Here is a 23,248-nt window from a genome sequence, read left to right as displayed (position 1 = left end):
CTCTTCTGGGAAGGCTTTCTACACGATTTTGGAGTGTGTGGGAATTTTTGCCCATTCATTCAGAAGAGTATTCGTGAGGTCGGACACTGTTGTTGCACGCGAGGTCCTAGCTCACAATCTCCGTTCTAGTTCATCCCAAATGTGTTCAATGGTTTTATCGGTCCCAAGAATCCAGATCAGAGTGTATCTATCGATAACCTGAACTTGGTAACTTGAGCTCAATGTGCGAGATGTGTTCGTGAAGGAGAGCTTTGTCCCAGTCCAAACTATTTTTCTGCAACTCTCCTAAGTCAATATGACTGTTTAAGTGTTTAAGTTATGGGAGGAAATTTTTAATTTTCACCACTACCGCAAACAACACTGCACGTGAGTGTGTAACTAGCGAATCGTCTGAATCGTCGGAAAAAAGGTCGCATCTTAACAATTATTTGCACTCGCAAAACTGCTCCCAATTACAGTATATTTCAAAGTCATACAGATAAAAATTTTACAACATAAATCACTGGAAAACAAAAAAAATAGTACCTACTATGCAAAATATGAACAGGTTGGCATGTCTTAGAGGGGGTTTTTGTCGAGAGTTGGAGGTGGCACGCAATTTGACAGAGGCTGGTACCTCGTAATTCTCTATGCAGGAAAAATCCAATAAAATAAAAGCACTAAAAGGCACTTTGTCTTGAGAAACGAAAGCAGATCACTTAAGGAGAAAGTAATTCATCTGCTTCTCTGAGAGACACGACCCTCCTGCTCTGTAGAGCAGAAGCTCATCTGAGTCGTAGAGAGACCAGAGGCTCCGGAGGGCCCCATTGACAGTTTCATTAGCACTCAAACTTGGGTAGTAACATGGAGGAAATAAGGAAAAGGCTACAAGAGCCTGACGCACAAGAAAGCTAGGAAGGCGAGTGTAGTGTATTGTGTTAGATGAAAAGGGGGGCGTTTCTACGAGTAACTGTCTTCCTCCTGCACCATGATAATCTGCATCAGTCATGTTGTGCAAACACACACTTGGGTCACCGAAAAGGTCAGATGCCGAAAGCTCCATATAGTCTTCATGACCACCCCTGAATTCCCTCTGGTTATACACAAACCTGTCATCCGCCCTACTCATCATCATGCATGTTGTCATCATGTACAGTTGTTGAATGAAATTGGTCATCTCCTCATCGATACAGTGGTCAGTAAAATCAGCCTAAGGTCAAGAGGTGAACATCATTGGATTCCTCTTGACCGTGGCTCAGGAGTGATATAAATTTCCCCATTCATTCTCTATGTTGGCCGTGAGCCTCTCTCCGCGTGCCTCTATGTCAATCATAGAAGTAGAGAGAGCGGCTCTACACTGTCTGACTCAACCTCACAGACTCCCCATCTAACAGCATGATTAAAACTGTCAGTTGCTGTGATTGGTTGATGTGTAGAAGAGTTCCCTCCCCCTCTCCCTCTGGACAATCCATTCTACCATCAACCGGTTAGATGGGTTACTGCTAAGGCCTGTGTAGAAGGCTAGTTCCCATAAATGCAGAGACCGGTCAAACCCCAAACCCCACCCCCAACCATAACCCTAAATGGCCTCTGCGTTTATGAGAACTAGCCTTTACTGTCCTTCTACAGCAGCCGTAGCTGTACCCTTTCTATCCACGACCCATGTGTGCGGCTGTGCAGCACGCCGAGGACGTGGGCTCTACGAAGGCCCTAACGTGGCAGCTGCTTTCTGCTTTCATTTAGACTTGCGTTAGGTGGGAGAGATACTGTAGCCAGCGGACCTGCGCCTCGAGGCACACGTTATACCATCAACTAGGGAACTGAAAAATCTCACAGCCTTGCACTAACAATATATAATATATAGGGTTTAATTGGGCTCTAGCCCAGTGTTTCCTGTGGAACTGATATCTTGGTGTGGTGGTGTGTGAAAAAAAGAGTCCGACTTCGAAACCAAAGCAGGGGATCGGAGACCGCCCTTCTTCCTCCCTTGTTCCTCTCTCCTGTCTCCTTCCTATAAGTAGGCCTATAAAGATGGCCTAACTTATCTCGTAAGGCTGGTAAAGTCCTAGAGCTTAAAATGTAATTAATTACATGTAACTGGACGGGATAAAACAGTAACCACTCAGGCGCTTCATAAATCATATGGTTTATAGACATATTTAATCAGATGTATTGTAGGTTACCATTATAACAGCAGCTGTTATAATGGTGACCTACAATATTTACTTACTTACAATACTTATTTACTTACACACAAAGTTGAGCAGGTCAGAAACCTGTGGCTGTCAGAGACCAAGGGACCCCCTTTGTGAACAGGGGCTTATCAGAGAGTCAACAGGCCCACATTGTGATGGAGAACAGAGAAAACACATGTGCTCATCTGACTCCAGTCATCTCTCCCTGTCTGCACCACAGCGGAAACTGTAGCAGGAGCAGTCGGAGAGAGGCCAGGCAGACATTCAGCATCGGTGTGTTGTTACCAAGAACTGGATTAATCATACAAACTTTAACAGAGCTAATCTCTACTTCGCATGTAGCTCTCTCCTCCCATTGCTATGCTGAAGCTCTGCCTCAGCCTGCCAGGTTATCTGTATGATGAAGTACCTCATCTGAACAGGGGCAGCAAGAGCAGGTTGTTTTACCCTCAGTTGAAAATGGTAAATTCAAGGAGAGGAAAGGAAGGGCTGTAACAATAACCACAGACCTAGGGGATTTGTTTGTTCAACGCAAACAAAAATAGGCTATGTTGAGCAAACATATTTGATTATGGCATATTGCAGTGCCGTAATGTTTCACTGCTCCAGCCTCCAGGCTAGGTCTTACAGTATACGCCACAGTATCTATTGGCCTAAATATTCTTATTGTTCTGAAGGTTCTACCAGCCCTTCAAGTTACTGTACTCAACAATGTCAAGACTTTCTAATAGTATTTGTATTCAGGGTGTGCAGACAGACCATCACCAATCAAACTGAGCATTAAAGGAGTAGTAAAGGGAAAATGCATGTTTAGCCGTGTTTTAAGGCTACTTATGATCATATACAGTGGTCTAGATCAAAACGTTGACAAAACTAGCACTTTTGAAAAAGTCTGATAATTGCTCTACCACCGTTTTGGTCATACAATGGTTGTGGGTGGGCACCGTGAAAAATCATTCATAATAACACTCAGAAAAAGCCTCATGTAGGGTTCGGCTAATAATTCATTCTACTGCTATCCGCTCTCCGAGACAATCATTTCCTTCAGGCAGAAAAATTCTATAGAAACTGTAAAGGTGTGTACCATTGTGGCGGGACTGCGTTGTTTTCCGGTGGATCCCGGTGACCCTTGCCCATCCATTGTTCAGCACTGAGGTTAACCGAGCAGAACGACCCAGTGTCTTTTCTCTGGAGATGAACACTCCAAATGGCCTGTTTTTTTGCGAGGTTATTATACTCATGTGTCACTGTCATGGCTACCAACTGCAGTAGCTAAGGGAAGGACACATGCCACATTATAATACTGTTAAGTGGAAATTTATACAGTACGTATAGCCCGTACACCTTGGTTCCAATGAGAAAAATAAAAGATTGGGTCAATGTCATGATCCATAACTTAGTATAAATGGGATGCAGTGGTGGAATATTGTCTACTGTTAGCCTGGTATAAGCTGGTTTAATACTGTAGAGAACATAAGCCTGCTTAATGTACCGCATCTTGTGGTATGCTTGGGAATTGGAAAGGCACTTGTGGGGAAGCATAAAAAACATTCAACACAGGTAGATAATCATTAATGCTAGCAATTATTATCACAATCTTGGTATTAGGAATATTGGTATTGCAGACTAGACATTCTGCTGCAGATGTCTCATGAAGGAAAAGGCTTCCGTTTACCTTCACAGCTGGAGATTTCAATCCAGATTTATCTCCTGATATGAATGAAGAGCAGCCTGCATCCTTCTACCGGCCCACTTTTCTCTCCAGACTGGGGCCTGAATGCTGCCTTTGATGTGGGTGCTTGTGAGCCTGTTCTGGTGTTCATTATCAGCCTCAGCTCTGATCTGATCTTAAAGGCTAATCACCTTGTTTCAATATGCACTTAGACGTGACCTCTGTAATGAGAAGGGTAAGCTTGCCTTCGCTGAAAAGCATTATACACTGACCTAAGACAGACCATAGTTTTAAGGTTATCCGACCTAACAAGTGTTCAGAGGGTTCCCATCGTGTTTAACCTGTGAGCTCTGAGACAATCTGCCAGCGATACATCTCCTTTCGACCGAATGAGATGGCCCATTACCATGAACGATGCTTGAATTGTTCCACAACTGTCTCTCAACCGTTACCCATTCCTTCACGGACCCCAGCAGTACAGTAGCTTTAAGCAAAAGTAGGCCTATAAATAATTCATTGTTTGAAGCGAGCATAATGAATAGCAATTCCGCCGAATTGCTGAGATCTATCATCAAGGTTGATTGAAGAACCTGAGGTTGTTAACTTCATCAGTGGAAATGTGCCTGCAACTCCAAATGGCCAGTTCAGACTGCTGACACCAAGATTACCCACCAAGCTGTTAAAAGCTCACTCTGCCTGTCTGCTGGCCAGTCCACTGGAATGAGCAGCAGAGAGAGAGAGGAAATTACATTCTGAGGTTCAAATACTTTTCACATTACCCTCTTCCAGTGCCTTAAAGCATTAAAGATGAGTGGATACTGGACATAACTAAGCATCGGAACCGGATAGAGTTGGACTAAAGCTCTCTGGGTCAAAACGCTTTATCTCCCAGGCATATTTTCTAAATTTTCAAGTTAACCCATGCTTGACCCCTTTGAATGTTGATTGCTCTCTTTGGGTTCACACTTACGAGACTGAGAAAGACAGATGGGAACTGGCCCATTGCTCATAGTAGTGGTGAAGTAGACCTAGAAGCTGTGCCTTCCTTCCTGTGTCAGCACACACCAACTGTCAGCAGGCAACAGGTTTCCCTAAAAATGTCTAGCCTGTTCAGGTACAGTCATTTAGTCACCATTGCCGTCTCAGACATTTATTCATAGAGTGAGAGGGTTCTCCATCAGCAGAGGCCATGTTGAGGGCAGCTCCATCGCCATGTCCTATATCTCCTCACACACCAGTCATGGCACTCAGCAGACTGCTCTTCTCTGTCTGGCTCAATTGACTGATGGATTACGGCCTCTGCATCAGCCAAAGCTATTAAGTGGTCTTCTGGAGGGAAATGGCTTCACTGTTCCCTGAGTGCTGCAATTGGATCAGCAATTCCTGCCTCCCATTGTCTCAGAACACATGTGACTGTTAATTTCTTGCCAGACAAACACAAACACTTACAGTATGCCGACACACACAATAAATAACTAGGGATGCACCGATTGTGAAATTCTGTGCTGATCCCGATGTTTACAATTTGGCCGACAGCCGATGTCGATGGATAGTGATGTTTTTTTCAAATTCATCTTCATTGTAAAAAAAAATAACTGAACTGTTTTAAAGTCGTTCAGCCCTTCATTACACTACCTTTGAATGAGCACAAATGATGAATGATGCAAATTTATGAAACAACCTTTAATGTGACACAACAGATCAGCAACTGCCATCGATTAATGCCATCGGCCACTGCCATCTTATTTGCCGTTAACTGCCGGTTGCAGTTAATGGTTTGTTTATGGCTGTTGAACATCTGTAAACTGTTGATTGGACCCATCAAAATAAAGTGTCCACGATGGGAAAGCGCACCAGGAAATGGGTGAATGGTCTCATCTTCTGCTCTACACTTCATACATATTATTGGTCACATCTCTGCATGATGAGGAAAATCCTCTTCTCACTCAAGGAGACGGGCTGGATGGCGCAGACATTTCCTGGGTCTCCGTGATTTAAGTCCGTCTGTCATGGTTGGGGAAACGCTGAACTAATTTGTTCCAGGTAACCCAGACTGACTGACTGAGGCCTTGTCCCCCCTGGCCGGGTGAATCCCCAGGAGACTGCAGGACCAGAGAACAGGACTCAACCAGAACCAGGAACAACACTCACTGGCTTCAGGTTATAGCACACTGACTAATCAGGAGGTACATCTCTATAATGCCGGGGGAGTTCGGTAAAAGCAGGCTTAGGCTATTGCAGGGGTAATCAAGTAAAGTTCTAAGAGGTCCAGTTTGACAAAATTGCCTCAAGCCAGGGTCCGGTGGTGATGCATGCATTTTTGATGCCCTCAACGATAGCTAGGCTGTCACATGTAGACTGGGTGATGTCAGGCAATGAACATGCAGATTCGATTGGCTAGTGACGTGTGAGATAGTAAACAAATGCCGTAAAATACTTCAAAGACTGTGCAGGCTCAAACTAGTTGCCTACGTCAAAAGGGAGAATTTCTCATTGATTTATCGGGTTAAAGACGAGGTCCGGATTGGACGGCTTCTGGGTCCGGGTCCCTTAAGCGGGGGGACTGGGGGTCCTCCCCCATGAGACTTTGGGCACCAAAAGCTTAATGTCCGGCATTCTGCAACATAAATCACTGGAAAATAGAAAATGAGTACCTACTACGCAATATACAGGTTGGCAGGTCTTAGTGGGGTTTTTTTGGTCAAAAACTAGAGGCAGCACCACAATTTGACGGAGAACGACACCTCGTAATTTTCTATGCGGGAAAAACCCTGCTCACTTTTTCCCATCCAGTAATCATGCAGATTAAACCGTGACATGAAAGGAAAAGTTTAAGAACAAGGGCAAAACCGCCAGAGTTTGGTGGCCACGTATTCCTGTCTCTACCCGTTATAGAGTGAGGCCTGGTAGAGAGGGTCTGTCTGGGGGCCTTAACAAGCCCTGCGCTCCATGTCTCTATTGGCAGGCTGATGGAGGGAAGGCCTGCCTCCCCGGATAAACACTCTGCTCTCACAGCAGCCCAGGCCTCCCGTTTGCTGCTAGCTCTGGAGACAGATATTAGCTACTGCCACTGCTTCTGGTGACGAGCTGGCCTCCCTGACTGCGGAGGGAGGGAGGGAGGGAGGGAGGGAGGGAGGGAGGGAGGGAGGGAGGGAGGGAGGGAGGGAGAAAGGGGGAGGAACAGGGAGAGAGAGAGAGACTGTGGAAAGACTGTGTGAAGTGGAGGGTGAAAGACTGGGGGGGAGAATAGATTGGGGGTGCTGATGAGCTAGGTATAAATGTCACCTTCCTGGAACTCATTGGAAAGACCTCACCACGCTCAACAGTCTTCATCCATATTGTAACAGGGTAGGGAGAGTAGATACAGGAATACTAATTGAATTAAACTTCTACATCAATGTAATTGTATTTCTGCTTTAAACTAATAAGCACAAAAAAAAGTATCAGGCCTGAAACAGTGCAAGAAAAGGGCATAGTGTTGCCTCTGATGTTGTACTGACTAAACTTCAGATTTAGTCTAATAAATAGACAGAGAGATGCAGGCTTTGTCGGGAGTGAGGGAGGGATAACCCGACAAATGCTATACCAGAAAAAAAGACACATATCGGGTCTGAAAAACAATTTTTAAATGTAGATCTCTCTCCATTATGCAAGTTCCGCCTGAAAAATCAGTTTTTAATTAGGCCTGGAGATTAATTGTGGGATGTGTCTGTGTAAAACATAGTCTTTCATCAATGTAGTAGAGGTGTGTCAGCCAGGCCATTGAGCTCAATCTGTGGGAAAGGAGCGGAGTGATGATGACAGACTACGCACACACACACAAACGTCTGTGCTACACCACAACACACCAAACAGAGGAGCAGGAAGAGCAAGAGCCAGCCAATTAGACACTGTACCCCGGAGATCCTTGTACAGCCTATTAGCCGGACAATCAATTACTGGTGGTCAGCCAGGCTGAGAGCCCAGACATCCTACAGAACCCAGACATAGAACCCAGACATGCTACATCGAACAGCTGCACCTCAAGCCACAAGTTTGTTAAGCTCCTGAAGTTTACAGATGACACCCACCCTTATCGGTCTCATCTCTGAGGGTGATGAATCTGTCTACGGGTGGGAGATCGACCAGCTGCTGTCCTGGTGCGACCAAAGCAACCTGGAGTTCAACGCTCTCAAGACGGTGGAGATGATTGTAGACTTCAGACGGAAGAATCCAGCCCCCGCCCATCACACTGAATGACACCCCAATGGCCACTGTTGACTCATTCTGTTTCCTAGGCATCACCATCTCCTAGGACCTCAAGTGGGAGCTGTACATCAGCTCACTCGCCTAAAAAGCAAAGCATACGTACTTCCTGAGGCAGTTGAAGTAATTCAACATGCCAAAGGCAATGATGGTACTCTTCTACACCTCCATCATCGAGTCCATCCTCACCTCCTCCATCACCGTCTGGTTCTCAGCCTCAACAGACAAGGACAAGGGCAAGACTGCAGCGCATCATCCGCTCCACTGAGACGGTGATCGGCTGTAGACAGGACCTACATGCCTCCAGGACCATAAAACGGGCCAATAAGCTTGCAGCCGACCCCTCCCATCCTGGACACAGTCAGCAGGCCATCGGGAGCAGGTCTACAAGCCACAAAACTATTCTTTCTCAGGGCCATCAGACTCATTAACAAGGCTCGTGTCCCCCCGCGACGCCACCCCGACGCCACCCCCCACACTGATACCTCTTGCTCCAGTTGCACACGACCTGATTGTTACACATACAACAGCACATACACTGCACTCACTGTACTGTAACACTGCTCACCCACCACACTCTGCACACACACTGTATACACTCACCACACCCCTCTCTGTATATAGTATTCCTTTTTTTTTTCTTTTTTTTTACAGTATATCGTAATTTGTTCTGCATTTTGTTGCACTGTCCTGTCCTATTCTCCACCCTGTCCTATGTCGTCTGCAACAGCATAATGCCTTAAGCCTAGTCAGCCCTACAGTAGTATGTGTGAACCATACAGTACATGGCAATAAAGAGATGTCAAATCTTGAATCCTGAGGAAGGAAGGCGGCCTTCCTTTCTCTGCCTGATTATCCCACATTTTTTACAAACAGGCTTTGTGATTTTTCCTTCCAATCTAAAAAGGACTGTCAATCAGAATAACAAGAGGTTTGCGAACTTGATCATCAAGATTATGTCTGACACTTTTGCTTTGGTAATTTTTCTTCCCTAGCAAGGGCACTACTTGAGTCACAACTTCGGAGTGAGAGAGGGAGAGCGTGAGCCTGAGCTGCCAGTACTCAGCCTTTTTAATTAATGGACATCTTATCCTACAGCAGCCCTTTGAATGTAGGAAGGGCTAGAGGGTGAAGGAGCTAAATGTGTTGTAATGAGTTATCAAGTGGCGCTAGGTACAATAGTCAGTCACTGTAACAACAGAGATTGTCCAGGTGTCAGTGTACACTATTTGTTTTCTGACACAATCCTGTGTAGTTCTAACATTTTTAAGATAGTGTCGGGCTGTCTGGTTTTGGTCACTTATCAACATCAGTCTGCAGGAAATGTAGTCCAAAGTGAAACTACGGCAATTAGCATCAAAGACACGCATAATGAATGAATCACTCTGCTGCTCAGTGACCAGGAAATGTATTTCATTGAGGGTTTTGGAAAGAACCAGGCCAGGTCCAGCCTGGCTTATGTGCGTGGCTGGCTTGTTTCTGTTCAGGACTGGTAGGACGGAAGCTAGTCATGCCACTGAAATAGCTGTGAATTGAAATGACATGAAATAATGTCTGATAAATTAGGTGGGAGTCCTATGCTTTCACCGCTACTCTACTTGTGCAGTGGAGATCGGCAGGTTGATTTTAGTGTCCTTCTTTATTTTGGTGTGCTGGGACTACTGCCTCTTGCGGTGCCAACAGAGAAATGCAGGTCAACATTGACCGGAGGGAGGGAGTGATAACCGGACAAACGTTAGCAAAAAAAACACTGCCTCTTGTGGTAGGTGTGCTGGCTTACAGCCACGCACAAAAAAACTCTGCCTCTTGTGGTAACAACCGGACATTTGCCATCTTTGGTGCGTCGCCACGCACAAAAAGGCGCTTTGGAAACCATGTTCGCCATTCAGGCCAGGGATACTGGGATCTCTTAACAAGCAGAGCCCTAAGAAAAGCTGGGGAGTGTGTGTGGGCCCCACAGGGTAAGCATTAAACAAGTGCAAAGGAGAGAGGTATGTGAAGCTGGTGGAAGGGCGTAGTACTAATACCCTGCACTCAGGGCAGTTTCTCTTTTCCTCTGGCTGGAGGTTGGCCGTCCTGAGGAATGCCATGAGAGTTCCTGGGTCTCCCCTAGAGCAGGATACAGTTACAGAGCCCCTCTGACTCACCCTAGCATGGAGGATAGCTTCCTGAACAAATGCACTCTCCCCGAGACTGGCATGTTTATTTAGACAGGCCTTTGGTAGGGGTGGGTGGGTGGGGGGGGGGTGATGAAAACCTGAGCCAATCAGAGGAGTTCTAATTGAAACAGACCCAGAGATCTGGCCCAGAGAGCGGTGCCATGTTATTAACTGATCTGTCAACAGAGATATTGGCTTTTAGATGGTGAGGGAGAGAAGCTGATTGGAGATAAACCTTTATCCCCCAGCACCCAAGCTGTCTGCTACCATGGTTCAATCTGTAAAATACCGCTGGTTAAACACCAAGGCTTAAACCATAGGAGAGCTAAAAGCTCCATGGTTGTTCAGGCAAATCGTACAAAGAGTGTTCTAAACACAATAATACAAATTACACCAGAAGCCTAGTAATTACAGCAATTTTGAGGACCCCAATGAGTGTTCAGCACCAAATCGATGATACCCTCTCTACTACAGAGAGAATTCAGTCAACAGACTGGTATCGATGTGACAAGCCAGCAAATGGTTGATGGACATTCCACCACAGTTTGTTTCTGGTCTTATGGTGTGTGCAGTCAAGCTGCTGTTAAGAGAGGCTGTCAGAGAGCATCGCTTCAACACAGAGACGCAGTGTGGACTACTGAGAGGGAGCTGAGACGGCCTGCAGTCGAACATGCTCCCCTCCACCAGGCTCTCTGTTCTCTGTCCAGACACGGATCTAGACTGAGGCTGGCGGAGGCAGGAGGACTGCCTCTGTCTGGCTATCGTATCCCTACAATGACGTCCCAGGAGAATCCTCCTCCCTGCTTTCAGCAATTCTACCATGACTGTAGCATGCGAGGAGTAAGAACATCTGCTGGAATTTGTCAGCCTTTGTTTGCGCTGCTAGACCTGATCCAAATGTTTCAATCTAGAAACCTCTAGCGCCAACCTTGATTCCTCCACTGTTTGGAGATTATTCTAGTCAAAATCCTTACCCCACTGGACGACAGCTAATTGAATTTTGGAGATGGTGGAATTTGGCTAGCCTGGCTTTCGCCATCCTGATCACGTGAACTCACATTCTGTTTCTCTCCACAGATCAGTCTGGTCGTGTTCACATTCAGACTGAGTTCCACCCAACAGACATTTGCCGGGCCAACAGACATTTGCCGGGCCAATCATCTAATATGGGGCGGGGTTTGATACAACGACTGTACCCATTTGATACGATGATACGACGACTAACCCACATTCCGTTGCTCTGACTGGTTATAGGTCTATCCAATTGCGTCCAGAGGAATGTTGGTCTGTGATCAATGATAACACCCCTTGGAAATCGAAAAGAAACTCCGCAGCTCCAGACCCTTCTGATTTGTGTGAATTGGGTCTGGAAAAGCCAGGCTAGCATTTGGCAACATGGCAGCTAAGAATTGGCCACAAATCCTTATATCATTCTGTGAGAGGACAGCCTAGCCTATATTATAATAAGCAACACCCACCCACCCCTTTCTATGGTCTCCCCTTAGGATAATTACACTGTAAACCCCAAAGGGCATTATATTTCAACAAATTGCTTCTTTCCCTACAACATCATCACCATCCTGTACCGGAAAGAGTGACACCCACACTGTGTGTCTTCAGGCTACGTGATTCATCCAGGAGGAGAACCAACAGCCAGCCCACACAGGGAGTGCCAGGCCAGGCTGCTGCTCCACCCACTGACAAAGACCCACTCAGGGAGGCGTAGCAGGCTACTGGTTCATTCAGTTATGGATCCCAGATCCAAGATCTGAACAGAACATCACTCAGAAAAGCAGCAATGAAAAGCTTGACCTAAGCCATAGTGATAGTCAGTCAAGCTGTTTAGCCTGAGGATTTAAGACAAAAGCATACAGGAATCAGCAGACGGATGGAGCAACAGGGCAATTTTAATACAAAAGAAAAAGGGAAGTTGTTAACAGAAAAAGGCATTGCATTAATGTATTTCTGGAAGCAGCTTGTCACAGTGGTAATGACAAAAAAGCCATGCTCTGATGCTCCGCAGCGCCCTGCGCATCCTGTCAGCTGTTTATCTCAGTCAGGCCTCCCTGTCTCTCTCACTGGGGGGGGGGGGGGGGGCACATTCAATATTACTGTAGAAACACTTGAGCTAACTGATGATATTCTACCAGTTAAAGATTAGCTTTAGCATAGTCTGACTCAATTGATGGTCTGACTCAATTGAGGTTTTAGGGATAAGCCTCGTCATTTGTTTATTAATGCCTAATCAGTGATGCCGATTCATGTGGTCGGCCAATCAGTGGCGATGGGAGATTCCCCCAACTATGAAACAGATGATTGTGATTGGTTAAAGAAATACAGTCCCCCCCCCCCCCCCCCCCCAATATCCCTGAATAGTCATTGTCCAACCAGACCTTTCACCAGCGCTGGCACAGCGTAAACGAAGAGTGGAGATACAGTAGGCCTGGCTATTCAAAACTAGCTTTAGCATGGCTACCCCCCCCCCATGGTGGATTATTGCTACTCGGCTAGCCAGGCAACACACATCTAAACCAACAGGCCGACTCTCAGCTAGAGCAAAGGGGGTTCAGAGTCGAGAGAAATCAGTCAGAGTGATCAGTATGTAGACAGAGACTCGGAGGCATCGGTGAGTCTGGGACACAGTTTCCCTGAGAAACACTTCTTCCTTTAGAAAGCCCCCTTGGCTTTGCCCTGAGCTGTGAAACTGAGCCTCAAGAACAGGATCACTCTGAATTCAACACATCAACTGGGCTGTACTTTATTCTCACACACCCAGCCTTTCCTTCAATAATAGTAATAAAACTAATAATAATATCAGGGACTCGACATTAAGGTCAATTTGCCACTTTTTAAAGCTCCTCACGTGGAAATCGGAAACCACTGTCCCATATTAAAGTAGCCTGATAGTAATAGCACTAAAATAGGCTACTTCTACAAGCCATGTCTTGAGTCATGAGTACAAAGGGGAATGTCGCCAAGGCCCATGGGAACTTCACGAGCTGAAGCTGAGCAACGGAAGAACCACGTGTTCCCAAAGTAACACTCTTTCTCTCAAGCGATCCCTAATTAGAACCGGAAGGGTGGAACGCAGCACACGCTTCACAGTCCACTAAAGACGAGGGAGAACAATAGAACGCAAATCACTGCGGAGGAACAGTAGGACAATATTGCTTCAAGGAATTAAAAAAAAGAGGGCGCTTCAACTACTTATTTCCTGCTAGTAATGGTGAATCACGTTGCCAACCTCTCCAAGGGCATGGTTTTGCTTTGGTGTATTTGTTTGGATAAACCCATGTGAAAATTCTCCTGGTATTCTTGGATGGGGCACCACTGGTGATCAGCACTGGCCCGGCCGTTGAGAAGTGTTTGGAAGCCGGCAGCAGTCATGGAGAGACCAGTTCCTCCTTCACATAATTAGGCTTAGGAGGCTCATCTTGTTAATGGGACGCGGAGAGAGGGTCTGCGTTCCGAATCACATACTTCTACATTTTGCTACCCGTACATACTACAGCTACCCCTAGAAAGTATATACTTGAACTGCTGACTGGATCCTGAAAACCACTTTACCTATGGGGGGCAAGGAAAGTCAACCAGCGGTTGGGACAGTGGGGGACAATATTTACCAGGAGAAGGTTTTTGTTGGGGTTTTATTTAAAGTTCTCTTTTCATCTCTTTAATGGGCAAACGTTGGGATGCACAGAGCAAAAAGGACTTCAATTATCCAGCAAAATGATGATGATGATTGTGTCAGGGGGTAGCCAATCCACTTCACCCTGACAGAACTGTCAATGCCAAATTCAATTAGAGTGAACGACAGTGTGAAGATGTCCTCTGTGTTATTTATGTAAGACGGGATATCAGGGTAGAGTCAGCAATGATCTTGTCATTTTAGTGAGTCCATAGGACAGGAACCATATCTCACCACTAGTACTGATGGTTCAATTCCACCAGGACAAATTATACAATCAGCTCCACCATTGACAAACTGTATATGTGTGAAATATATGTTGTTTATGAGACGGTGTAGGGTCACTCAATCGCAGAGCTGTGACCAATGGTTACTGGATTAAATGCTCGCAGCACTCAGATCAACCTCGCAGAAAATCAATTTCCTGCTAGTTGTCACTCTGACCAATGGAAGAATTCCTGAATACTGATTTGATGAGCAAAAGGCTACAGTAGGTTATGGACCAGGCTGTACATTTGTTGTGTTAAAAAAAATTGCAGTATTTCCTGTACCGGACAACTAATGCCGAAAGCAGTCCACCTGCCAACCTCAGTGAGAGAGGCTGCATAGCGAGAGTTTTCAGGCTTACAGGTGTATTAAAATCCTTTACCTGACACCTCTCCCAGACTTCATATGAAATCAAACCTCCGATGGGAGCATGGCTGTACATTAACTTTTTTAGCACATAGCACTGGTGCTACAGGGGTTGATAGTTCTGTAGCACAGAGCCAGAAAGTTGTAGCACAGGTATAACGTCCATTATCACCTCTACTGAACACAAGTTATGCAGTTCATCACTTAAAACCACCCGGAAGGAGATGTTACTGTACGTATACATTATGAAATAACAACAAATGTTTTCAGACAAGCATCTTTAGGTTTTCCTGGCTTTTGATTTTGCGGTGTCTTCATGATTTGGGTTATCTTCTTTTTCATTAATAATTTCAACATATTTTTCCTTTGCTCGTTCCTTTACTGTTTTCGCCATATTCCTGTCCAAATTTCCAGATTTAGGGCTCTACCTGTGCCCTCAATCCCCAGGTTCAAAATGACAGCAGAACCTTCTAGATCATCGGTGAGGATGTTGTTGCTCCATCTCCCAATCAGAATTCCCTGTTAATAACCAGTAGGAGGCCATTAGAGTGAGCTCACGTCTCTTTTGACAGCTCTTACCAACCCGCAATGAGAGGGAGCCTGCAGCACATTATTACAGTCGAGTGGCAGTTGGAAACGAGCTATGAGTATCCCTAAGACCTCAGATAAAAGACATCCAGAATTTAACTTGAACACATCAATCCAGAGTCCATCAATCCAGTTAATTCCAGTTAAAGAACAAACAAATAACTCACAATGCAGCACAGAAGTCAGTAACTTATGCTCCATATCTACTGTACATCATCATCTCATGACTCATTTCAGTTTGTCAGTGTTGTCTTGCTGCAGAGGGCAGGCCGACACAGACTATAACAAAACATATTGATTGGTTGGTGAGGACATCTTCTTGTGCCCTGCCTATTCTGTTTTCATTTCACCAATACCCTTGAGGGTCAACAAAAACAACAGTAATGAGAAATGTGACCCTTTCCCCCAACAAGAGGGGCCAAAACAAAAGGAAATGTTTTCAACATGATGCCCAGCTCTTTAATTCCTTGTGGCCTGAGGCAATAAAGTCTTTCAAAACATGGATAGGAATAACACTATGGAGAAATTTGAAGCAAAGGGAAGCAAAAAAAACACAGGGAAGGAAACATCTGGAAGTAACTTCTCAATAGCCAAGAATAAAAGGAGTTAAGGTTATCAGACAGAAAGTTTAGACCCATCATGTCTAAAGGGCCTATTTATTGTTGGCTACTGAGAATCATAAACAGCAGTTCATAGCACTAATGGGCGAACTGTAATGTCTCAGAGCGCCCTGTGAAATCTATGAGGCTCTCTGTCACACGTTTAACAGCCATTGATTTATTTGCTTGAGTCCCAGTCAGTTAAAGAGTACAGCACAAAGAAACATTCCCCGTCTAATCCTCAGCTGGCAGTCTCCTTACACTCCACAAACTGAGTTTAGACTTCTGGGTCGCCTAATGCTGTCGGCCTTTCTGCTGTTCCTCAGACTAGCAGCCAGTCACCCCATGATACAACCAAAACTAAGCTGAACCGACGGAGAGGCTTTAACTTCACTACTCGACTACAATTCAATCCTATTTGAAAGGACGATTCCAGCATCACACTGTCTCTCTGGAAAGTGTAGGCTAAAGCCATGGTGGACCATTAGCGCCCATGCATGACCGTGCCCGGAACAGTACGGTCAATAAATCTGTCCTCATGCATCAACGAACCAAACGGGATATATTAGGTGGCACACTGCCAATTGACCCTGCCTTATTTGTTCAGAGCAAGACCTTGGAGCCTCCCCATCTTGGACCAGAAAGACAGATGAAGCAGCACCTGCTGACTGGGCAGATACCTGAGACACTCAAGTCTCATAGCAGATCTGCCAGCTCCGTCACCTGTGGGGACTTATCATTCCTACTTCAATCTGTGCTCTAAATCTCTGTAAAGCTCGATTTCTTTGACTGTTATTACAAATGGTAAGATAGAAATAGAAACGTGTCCATGGTCCAGTCTATCTGGAGGTCATCTTTCTTGAGACATGCTTTCGCAGATTTTTCACTACTGTCCCGTCAGCTCTGTAGCAAATGTTTTCCGACTTGCACAGAAACGGACGTTTGAGATCATCCAACTTCCGTAGTTTGACGTATTTCCGACGCAAACCAGCTATGAGGGTGGGACATGCGTTTAGAGGAATTTGATTGGAACATTGACAAGTGGACGGGTTTTAAGAACTTTAGACAGATTCGATAGAAGGATAGCGTTGATTGACGGGTGGATGTTGTGAGATTATTGGCCTAAAATCTAAGGTACCTGTTGTCGTCATTGCACGTGACCTACCGTTTTCCAGGAAGAAAGAAATTATACACTTTGATATAAGATGACAACAAAAGTAGAATTTTGATTTTTATTTGGCATACATCGTTGAATAGGTGAATACTATGACCAATTATGTGAACCTAAATGGGACAGAATGCTTTTTTCCTTTCAGTGCGACTATAATACAAAATATACTGAAACTCAGATGAGGGAAGCTTTATTTTAAAAAGGTCCCAAATGAGAGGTTGTTATTTGAAAGTGATCAAATGATCACAACATCCTTTCTGAATTAGCACCATTACAGAGCTGATTGCACCTGTGAGTCAGGGTTCAGGTTCAGACCAGGCAAGACAAATGTCAGCTCCTTATTGGATTCAGATCTAACAGACCTGTGTAGATTTCACTGACATTACCAGCAATAACCCATTAAATCCCTCTCATCTCTGCAGATGAATGGCTTTGCAGAAGAACCATGGGTAATGATCCAGCACATTTTGAGTCTGGACGCAAGCTCTCGCCTTTGGTGTCCTCATCAAAGGCTCGTCTCTTTTCCAGGCATTCATGACAGTGTCGTCTAACTCTAAACCCCCCTCTGCTTTTAAGTCCTTCCATTCCCACATCGACTGCCTCCATGACATCCACATGACCATGCAATCTCAAAGCCTACAGAAGGCTAACTCATATAGGAAAGCAGAGTTGGCCTTGGAAATAGGCTATATATATATCTTGTGCCTATATTTTGCTCCTATTTATTCTGATACTACTTATTTACAACTGGGTGAGGATTAACTTAGAACAGGGTTCGACATTAACACCCGCCAAGCACCAAATACGGTTATATTTTTCATTTGGCTGGCATGTATGTTTTGGTTGCTTAACCGACACTTTGGCGGGTGACATGTTTTTTAACAAAATACCAGCATTGATGGTTCAGTGCTTCACAAAATATCAGCCTTTGTTGCTTATAGCACGGACAACGTTTTTGCAATAAAAATATTAGCATTGACTGTGCAAGAAACAAGTAAGATCAGTCTTGGCGACTCGTACAGCGCAGTGAGCACACAAGTGAATGAACAGTGCTTGAACAGCTCGTGTGAAAAGAGTGCTCTTTCTCAGTGGATCTGCTTGCTGCTGTGCATCCTAAATTAAACCAAATGATTTGCCCTATTGCTCCTGGCTGCTCCTGGAGGAGGACGGCTTGGATGGGTTAAATGCAGGGAACAATTTCCACTGGCGACCGCTACAATATATATGTATGTGTGTTGTGTGCAAGTGTGTCGCCGCTCACTCACGTGTGTTGTGTCTCACCGTGTGGCGTGAATAAAGAACATGGATCCAGAGAATTTTTTGCTAGTCTAGAGATAAATTGCTAGATTGGGAACCATATAATGTCTAGTTGCATATTTAGCATCTGGAATGAGGAATTGATTAGTGCTGATAAGATATTGTAAGGACAAGCGATAACAAGAATTCCAATGTACTTGTAATTGTTATATATGGCGAATAAACTTGTCTATTCTATTCATGATGCAGATTAAATCTACTCTATCTACATGCAACAAAAAGGCTTTATATAAATTGTATTTTTGGCTGATAAAAAAAGGGTTGGCGGGTAGAATTTCTTGTACTAGACATTTGGCTGGTGAGCTAAAGTAAGTTTCGACCCCAGGCCATGAATACAAAATACCCACACATTCCTTTCCTGAAATTGCACTGCATGAATGATAGTCTATTTAAGTCTAAGCCTGTCATTCGAATGAGGGTGTCAATAGGATTATTTCAGAGATGAGGGTCCTTATTCATCACATTTCTTCACAAAAATCATTGAAAGGAACAATATTCAGGCCCAGCACGCAAACACGCACATGTACACACTCATCTCCCTCTCAAAGACCCAAGCAGTATGCTATGCTCCATTTCTGATGAATGCGAAAGGGAAAGACTGTATTTATTCTCCAGCAGAAGGGGTGAGCAAAGGTCAGTGCCTTGCTGCAGTTGAGCATGAATTGCGAGGTATAAACAGCACTCAGAAATACTCGATTTAGGTTGGATAATCGCACATTCTACCGGTGAATTATTTATTGATAATTGACCAACATCAAGGGCAACCAAGCAATATTCACCGCTGCTAGGGCAACACATTATATGTCTCTGGGTGACAGTTGAAAGTTGTCTGAAAGTTTTAACATTCTAAACAATAACGGTTTGGCTGGGTTAGGGTTAGGGTTAGAAGGGTGTAGAAGAAGACTACAAACTGTAGCGACCTCGATGAAAAGACTTTAATCTTTCCAACGATGTGTTTACTTTGGTGAGTAACGAAATGGTTTTGTCTGTAGACTCGGACGAGCGGGCCGAGGAAGCGCATTCATAGGTAAATTGCACTGAGAGTAACAGGGCGTTATCTGTAGGATATAGCCCTGGACCAGGTCTAGGGTGAAAATTAATTTTTTGGCTTATGGTGAGTCAAAAAAAAAATCTTCCGGCCAAGTATATATTTTTTTCAGATAGCCTTCGGAAATCTAGTCACCAATTGGAAATTTTACCTGCATTTGGCCGGTGGCAGGTGTTAATTTTCAGCCCTGCTGTAGAGCCCGCCTCCTACTTCCGCTTGCTTTATTTACATCTTACATGTTCTCCTCTCCTCGCGTCGTCTTTTACAATTTTCGTCGGTGTTATGCCTGGTGATGCCATCGTGGATGTTATCTACTCAAAACTTCACCATGTGCAACCTACAGTAAAAACATTACAACAACTGTTCTTCTTCCGGTCCAGACCGGACGATTATGAGATCCGTCTTCCTCAATTCCGCCGAGCAAAATAGTTCCCCTAACAAATGGGTTGCCAAGCAACAACAACAACTACAATGCATTGGATCAAATGGGAGGCGCATTAATACTGAAAATGGAATGATATGCGGTCCCAGGTGTGTGTTACAAAGTATTTTAACACGGCTTCCAGCCAATCAGAATCAAGAACCAGAACTAACCGTTGTATAAAGTTCAGTTTTAGAATGTTGCAAAGCACAGTTTGGGGCCGTGTCCGAAATGCATACTACTAGTATAGTAGGCGAGATGCAGCATGCTACATCAAAACTGTGCATACTGTATTTCGCCTACTATATAGTAGGTACAATATAGTATGTAGTATGCCTACTATATAGTGCCTACTATATAGCAAGTAGCAGGTAGTATGCATTTCGGACATGGCCTGGGACTACTGTTGCAGGTGGTTGCAAGTTTAACCAGTCTCGTTGCTAATCTTGTATATTAACTGGGTTTAAGTGTAGGATTTCCTCCGCCCTGCACCAATGAGCTGGCTGATACACAGGGGGTTGAATAATAAACAACCTCTGATTGCATTTCAGTTGCTCACCACTTCAGCCAACTGAGCCCTCTTCACCTCCTCCTACCTCCTGGGCAATCAATGTGCTTCTTGTGTTGCTAGGCTACAAAACCCCCATGTGTGCCACGCGGACGTGCACGGGGTTGTGGGTAATAGAGTTTATTATCTCCTGACCAGATCCCTCTTTCGCTCCTCTCTCTCAAACGACCCCCCGTTAGCTGCACCTCATCTGATGAGTCATTAGGACTTTCTTATCTCTAGCCTAGGTGTGCTTGTTCGCTAGCTAGTTAGCTAACGTTAGTTAGTAGGCTAGTACAAGTAACAAGTAGGCTAGTAGATGGAACAGCATACAAGTAGTCAGTGGTAGCTAACGAGACTGGTAGCTAATGGTGCATTCGTTTTTGGTCGGAGGTGGCAAGTCGCAAGTAGCAAAATACCTACCTCCGACCTGTGTGCATTCGAGCTATATACCATTATATCAGTTACCTAGTTATATCTATATACCATTATATCACAGTTACCTAGTTATATCTATATACCATTATATCACAGTTACCTAGTTATATCTATATACCATTATATCACAGTTACCTAGTTATATCTATATACCATTATATCACAGTTACCTAGTTATATCTATATACCATTATATCACAGTTACCTAGTTATATCTATATACCATTATATCACAGTTACCTAGTTATATCTATATACCATTATATCACAGTTACCTAGTTATATCTATATACCATTATATCACAGTTACCTAGTTATATCTATATACCATTATATCACAGTTACCTAGTTATATCTATATACCATTATATCACAGTTACCTAGTTATATCTATATACCATTATATCACAGTTACCTAGTTATATATATACCATTATATCACAGTTACCTAGTTATATCTATATACCATTATATCACAGTTACCTAGTTATATCTATATACCATTATATCACAGTTACCTAGTTATATCTATATACCATTATATCACAGTTACCTAGTTATATCTATATACCATTATATCACAGTTACCTAGTTATATCTATATACCATTATATCACAGTTACCTAGTTATATCTATATACCATTATATCACAGTTACCTAGTTATATCTATATACCATTATATCACAGTTACCTAGTTATATCTATATACCATTATATCACAGTTACCTAGTTATATCTATATACCATTATATCACAGTTACCTAGTTATATCTATATACCATTATATCACAGTTACCTAGTTATATATATACCATTATATCACAGTTACCTAGTTATATCTATATACCATTATATCACAGTTACCTAGTTATATATATACCATTATATCACAGTTACCTAGTTATATCTATATACCATTATATCACAGTTACCTAGTTATATCTATATACCATTATATCACAGTTACCTAGTTATATCTATATACCATTATATCACAGTTACCTAGTTATATCTATATACCATTATATCACAGTTACCTAGTTATATCTATATACCATTATATCACAGTTACCTAGTTATATCTATATACCATTATATCACAGTTACCTAGTTATATCTATATACCATTATATCACAGTTACCTAGTTATATCTATATACCATTATATCACAGTTACCTAGTTATATCTATATACCATTATATCACAGTTACCTAGTTATATCTATATACCATTATATCACAGTTACCTAGTTATATCTATATACCATTATATCACAGTTACCTAGTTATATCTATATACCATTATATCACAGTTACCTAGTTATATCTAGTGCATTCGAGCAACTGGGGAATCCGAATTTGCGACAAGGAAGTGTGAGTTCATGCGGTGTTTTATTTAATCATTCCTAGCAAGTCGCAATTTGCCACCTCCCAGTTAGAAACGAACGCACCATAACTAACCAGTCACTGTTAGTGAACTAGCTATGCTAGTTAGCTACATTAAGAGCACGATGGGAGTGTTGAACATAGCATACAGACTATTATACAGACTGTATTATACAGACTGTATTCTGACTGTATACTGCTTGAATAATAGACAACCAGTCAGTCAGCAACGTGTAACAGTGTAACAAGTCCTATCCGGCTCTGGGACAGAGAGAAAACTTGACACAACCTAAAACAAGTATGAACACGTCCGGACTACGACTTACCTTTCCCGTTTGAGTAGGAAGCACTTCTTCGTTTCCTTCACAGTTTCGCTGAATTGAACGTCACTCCTCTACAACTGTTTGTATTATTTTACCTAGTCACTAAGGGAGAATAACAGCAGCTCTTGACAAAACGACCACAACAAACCATCAATGGGAACCCGGAAGTCGGAGCTTGCTCGTGGTGGTGGGAATGTGAACAGCGCCCCCTATGGCTGGAGAATGAATAACTCGATTGTTTCTGGACAAGGGCTACAGCTTGATGGGATGCAATGTAGGCTCATCTTTACAGATGGATGGATGGATAAACGGTCACTGTTGCAGGTGAATTTTTACTAAATTTTCAAAAGCTTACCAGTGGTTCGTTGGAGCATTTTCGGATATATTGTACAGAGTATTTATTATATAGTATATATATTTATATATATATATATATATATATATATATATAGCCTATATATATATATACTGTAAAGCGCATTGTGTTGCCTCTGGGTATGAAATGCGCTATACAAATAAAGCTTCGATTGATTGATTGATATATTGTATTGTATATTGTATAATGTCTTTGTCAAATGCACCAAGGATAATGGAGAGGTTGATTTGACTGCCTCCAGTCTTCCAGTCAGGCTTCAAATGGTGTCTACAAAACCGCCATCATTTCTATCCGTCAGTTGAATTTGACAGATGTCATTGTCAGCAATATTGTCAGGAATCCTTGAGAAAATCATCAGGTTAGTGCTGTTCAGTGGACATTTTATTAACTTGCTCCAAAGCTTGTGGGCCATACAGTAGCAACAGTAAGGGGGGCGGAACTTGCCACCTGAATAGGAACGG

At 43.5% G+C, this 23,248-nt stretch overlaps 1 protein-coding gene across 1 annotated transcript in view; it reads right to left on the bottom strand.

Annotated features, from left to right (window-relative positions):
- Positions 1-22,541, bottom strand: part of LOC311326489 (ecto-NOX disulfide-thiol exchanger 2-like) — a 137,795-nt gene extending 115,254 nt beyond the window's left edge. The window contains exon 1 of the mRNA XM_084459386.1: positions 22,415-22,541. The gene's annotated coding sequence lies outside the window, so the exon portion shown is untranslated. The remainder of the gene's footprint in view (positions 1-22,414) is intronic.
- Between the last annotated feature and the right edge of the window lie 707 nt (positions 22,542-23,248).

Source organism: Borostomias antarcticus, assembly GCF_949987555.1.
Source record: "Borostomias antarcticus genome assembly, chromosome: 28".
In the NCBI taxonomy this organism is placed as follows: domain Eukaryota; kingdom Metazoa; phylum Chordata; class Actinopteri; order Stomiiformes; family Stomiidae; genus Borostomias; species Borostomias antarcticus.
The sequence above is the reverse complement of the archived record's forward strand: the minus strand, read 5'-3'. Positions and strand labels throughout refer to the sequence as shown.